The sequence below is a fragment of the Perissodus microlepis genome, chromosome 4 (genome assembly GCF_051167445.1).
Source record: "Perissodus microlepis isolate ML-2025 ecotype Zambia chromosome 4, ASM5116744v1, whole genome shotgun sequence".
NCBI classification, from domain to species: domain Eukaryota; kingdom Metazoa; phylum Chordata; class Actinopteri; order Cichliformes; family Cichlidae; genus Perissodus; species Perissodus microlepis.
Genome location: NC_140464.1, coordinates 18,997,767 through 19,003,105, shown reverse-complemented (window position 1 = coordinate 19,003,105; position 5,339 = coordinate 18,997,767). Strand labels below are relative to the sequence as shown.

The 5,339-nt window shown below is 36.7% G+C and overlaps 1 pseudogene; it reads left to right on the top strand.

The window, feature by feature from the left end:
* The first annotated feature begins 1,674 nt into the window (after positions 1-1,674).
* Positions 1,675-2,110, top strand: LOC146388779 (Ig heavy chain V region XIG14 pseudogene; annotated as a pseudogene).
* Positions 2,111-5,339: the final 3,229 nt, after the last annotated feature.

Sequence of the window (5,339 nt, the reverse complement as noted above, 5' to 3'; positions counted from 1 at the left end):
AAAAAAAGCTAACATATTGACACACACAGTTTTAGTTCCTCCAAAGCTATTTTCCTCCTTTGTGTATTTTTTTACTCTTTTCAGCGTTCTGTCAAGTCCCTTTCAAGTTTTCCAGTCTGTTCACCATTGCTATTGTTGCTACCCGAGCTCTGTTCAGATGATGATATGCAGCATATTTATTGCTTTAGTACAGTAAATAACTGATCATTGTATATAAATAGGTTAGTATGACAGTACAAGTGTGAGTGAATCAAAAAATTGTTTCACTGATGAAGTGGAGAGGAGTGTATGCAAAAAAGAACATGTCAAGGAGACAGGGTCATGCACCTATTCAGATAAACACTGACACAAAGACAACACCTTTGACCATGATCACTGATGCCATAAACTTTCACAGTACTAGAGAACTTATGTCAAACATTAAATGCCTGCTAACACTATATTTATACTCACATTAACAATATTCTGCACATTATAACAAGTAAAGCGTCTGTTGGGTCTGTGTTTCCACAAGCCCCACTGGTTTAGAAACTTATTCTTGTTAACAACAAAAACAAGACGAACATCTTTTACTTGCTAGCAAGGGAGGCCCCAGCCGGTGTCTCAGAAAGCACTCTGAATCCTACCGCAAAATGACCCCAACGACGGCCTCCGCTTGCTGCCTTTTATTGGGAAAACAGTTCACACAATACAAAGGAATGTCTTGATCCTATAGATTGAACTAAGACCTTACAAATTTAAGAACCACAATGACAACATTCAACAATTAGACTTAACAGCGTCTATATGTCAATATTACAAGTAGCTACTGTAGGTGAGGCAGTGTTTGACACAAAATAATATTTATTATTTAGCTAATGTGTCATTAGCATAAAAATTGGATTTACACACTGATACTGTATTTACGTGACTATAACATATTTGTCAAATATCTGTGTTGCTATGTTAAAATGTCTTCAACACCTTTTGTCACATGGAAATTAAATTAAGTACAATGTGGCAGGACTATGCTAGCTGTTTGTGCAATGATTCACACTGGTGCTGCCCTGCATCCTACTCAGAGGCCCACTAAAGCTGCCCCAACTGCCTTGTACAAGCTTCACCCATGGGAACCATAATTAACCTACTAAAATATTACAGTTATTGATGAAAATGAATGAAACAATAGTAGACTCAAACAATAAAAATTGCATCAATTGCCTGATTTTACTGTGGATCCCATTCTGCAAACACTGAAAGATGAAGTAATTACATTAATGTGCAGAAAAACATAAGTACAGGAGAAATATTTTAAATACATCAACAATTAAATTATATAATTTAAAATGTAAATACACGGTGTATTTCTGTACGTGAGGAATGACTAATGACTAAAAAAATCTGTGGAACAGGGATGTGTTATGAGAAAAAAGTCATTCGACGTTCAATTTCTTTTCAGGGGCAAAATGTAAGTAAAGTAAGTAAAAGTAATAAATTCAAATAAATGTAAGGTAAATTTGATCTCCTTGCGAGTTTATCTGACACTATTACTACGTATCTACTAACAGTTATAACTGGTACTCCTGCCTAATGTGTTTGATTCTATGCAAACTCGGTGAGTTTCCTTTCTACTCAGCAATAAAAACTCTCACACTTTGGGGTGACGATAGCAGAACATCACCCTCAACATAAACCATGTTTTCTGTAGCTCTGCTGCTGCTGTTGGCAGCTGGATCATGTGAGTCTCTCTGGATTTGCCATACTCACAAGTTTATCTTTAACAGCTTTACTCGATCATCTGTTAAAAAACTCTTTTCTATTTACAGGTGTAAAGTGTGAGCAGTTGACACAGCCAGGGTTTGAAACTGTGCAGCCAGGCCAACGTCTGACCATCACCTGTCAGGTATCTTATTCTCTTAGCAGCCAATGGACAGGCTGGATCAGGCAACCTGCTGGGAAAGGACTGGAGTGGATCGGTGCAAGATATACTGGAGAAGCAGCTTACAAAGATTCACTAAAGAACAAGTTCAGTATTGATTTAGACACTTCAAGCAAAACAGTGACGCTAATTGGACAGAATATGCAGCCTGATGACACTGCCATATATTACTGTGCCAGAGATGCACAATAACACAAACCAGCAGTGGACCTGAACAAAAGGTTTATGAGAAGCTGAACAAAATCTCCAGACACACTCAAATATATTGTCAGTATTAAATATTGTACATTTTTTTGTCTCTTGTGACATTTCAGTGAAAGGTGTTTTTTTCAGAAATAATTCCTTTTAAAACTTTGTATAACTTAAAGACTCAATGAAAATATTTTACAACCACCTAAAAGTGACAGAAAATTGAACATGAACTGCTTTGAAGGCCTGAAATACATGTAAACATGTACACTCTATAAAAGGAGCGTTGTTGTTGTGGTTTCTGACTTTGTGTTTCAGTGGGTCACAATACTTTTTTACAGCAGTAAATTTCTGAATGTTTAAAAGGGAATGCTGTATGTAGATGTCAGTAATAAATAATAAAAACAGTATTGGGGTGGCAACAAAAGAAAGATTTAAAACACATAAAACCATATTTATAGTCACATTTTAAGATGGCATGGCAAACCTCTTAATAAACAGTTGGTTACATTATTTATTGATACAACTCTAGGAAATGTATAGCTTTTCAGGTACATTACCTGGCATCTCAACAGCTACATAATGAGAAGATGCTGAGCTTTTTATTTGCTTTAAATTTGTAGAATTCTACAGGAAAAAAAAATACTTCTGAAAGTTTTTCTAAAGGATACACTGAAAGTATAACACTACATGAATTGTCAGTTGCATTAATTATATAAAAAAAAAATTCCATGACAATGTGACTTTTTTAATATGGACAGAATCTGCAGCCTGAAGACACTGCTGTGTATTACGGTGCCAGGAAACCACAATAACACAAACCAGCTGCAGACCTGAACAAAAACCCCAAAGTCCTTAAATACATACTGTGTCTAAAAAGTATTCATAGTGCTTCACTTGTTTTGTCATTTTGTCACGTTGTAGCTTTATTCCAAAATGGACTAAATTCATTTTTCACCTCAAAATTCTATGACAAAGTGAATCCTCTCTGGATAAACTGTATGTATAACAACAAGAGGAGAGACAAGAGGACAATTAGTTCCTTTGTTGCAACTAATTTTAATCACAGTGTCAATTTAAAGTATGACTGAGTAATACAATTAAAGAAATGCTAGGCAAAGTTGGTTTCCTGGCAAGTTTATCAGATAACATAGTTGGTAACTTCCTTGCTATTCGACTATAAAAACTGCTTATAAGAAAACTTCAGGTGAATGCAAACAGGCCATTTATTCTTTTGGCAACTTTTGAGCGATCGTGGCTCAAGAGTTGGCAGTTCGTCTTGTAATCAGAAGGTTGCCGGTTCGAGCCCCGGCTCCGTCTCGGTCGTTGTGTCCTTGGGCAAGACACTTCACCCGTTACCTACTGGTGGTGGTCAGAGGGCCCGGTGGCGCCAGTGTCCGGCAGCCTCGCCTCTGTCAGTACACCCCAGGGCGGCTGTGGCTACACACTGTAGCTTGCCATCACCAGTGTGTGAATGTGTGTGTGAATGGGTGGATGATTGTGTATAGTGTAAAGTGCTTTGGGGTCCTTAGGACCAAGTAAAGCGCTATACAAATACAGACCATTTACCATTTTACCATTTTTTGTTTGTATGTTTATCACACTTAAATATTTTAAATCATCAAATAAATGTCAATATGAGACAAAGACAACAGAAGTAAACATAAAATGCAGTTTCTAAACGAAGGTGTTTATTATTAAGGGAAAAAAATCCAAACTTACGTGGTCCTGTGTGGAAAAAAAAGATTGTCTCCTAAACCCAATAACTGGCTGGGCCACCCTTAATAGCAACAATGGCAATCAAGTGTTTGTGATATATGGCAATGAGTCTTTTACCAGTTTCTTGGATGTTGTTTTGTAGTCTTTTGTGACATCTTAGATAATAATTTCACTATTGGGGTGATTATGCTCAGCCAGCCACTCCTGGGAAGATTCACCACTGTTCCATGTTTTTGCCATATGTGGATAATGGATCTCACTGTGGTTTGTTTGAGTGCCACAGCTTTAGAAATGGCTTTATAACCTTATAACCTTCTCCTTTTTCATTGTTCCTGAATTTCCTTGGATCGCGGGATGAACTGGCCTTTGAGGAATTATTGGTCTAGTCCACTTTGTCAGGGAGGGCCTTTTTAAGTGATTTCAGGTGAACATGTGTGGCACTAATCAGGCCTGTGTGTGGCTAGAGAAATTAAACACTTTCCAAACATGTGATAAACCAAAGGTAATTTACATTATAACACCTTCATAAGCATGTTCATATAGAAACTGCATTTTGTGTTTACTTGTGCTATCTCTGTCTAATATTGAAATTTGTTTTAGTGTGAAAAACATACAAAAAATAGGTAATCAGATAGAGGCAAACACTTTTTTACACACCACTGTATAGTGATTAATATAGTGATGAATGAAATGTATACAAAGTACTTTCTGTACATTTTTCATCATTTTTAAATCTGGGTCTGGCATCAAACTAAAATTGTTAATCATAATATGACCTTTAGTACTTCTATGCTTTAGGGCTTTCTGGCTGATCCAAAGCTGAGACAAATCTAAAATTGAACTTAAACTATGTTTTCAAAGACACTATAATATTAATTAGCTTGTTATTGTTACTGCTGAATGAGTACTCTGGTATAGTGAAGACTGTAGCATGAATGCTATGAGAGGGAGCAAAAATAATATCAAATCTATCTAAAAGCTGGTAATTGTTATGGCAAACATGCGTTATTAAAAAAGTGACATTGTCATCATTTTTATTTAATATGCAGAGGTTTGGACGAGAGATTAATTCTTCAGGCAAAATGCGTGTTTATAACACAGACTTGCTAGCATTTGAAAAATTGTGAAAACAGTCAGTTATCACTTTCCTGTGAGGTGGAGTCAATGCAAAGCATCTTCCACTACTACTTAACCCTCTTTGGAGAGAACAACAGACACCTTTGTGCACTTCTATAGCACTATGATGGATTTCAAGGCAGGACTGCTGCTTTTAGCTGTTTACTGGGCAGGCAAGGTTTTTCTCTGAGCTTAAATTGACATTGACATGAAATTTTGAAGAATAAGTCATTTGATTTTTTTCTAATGTCTTGACAGGTGTTGATGGTCAGACTCTGAGAGAATCTGAACCAGTGATTAAAAGGCCTGGAAACTCTCACAGACTGACCTGTACAGCCTCTGGATTTACATTCAGCAGCTACAGGATGGTTTGGGTCAGAGAGGCTCCTGGAAAAGG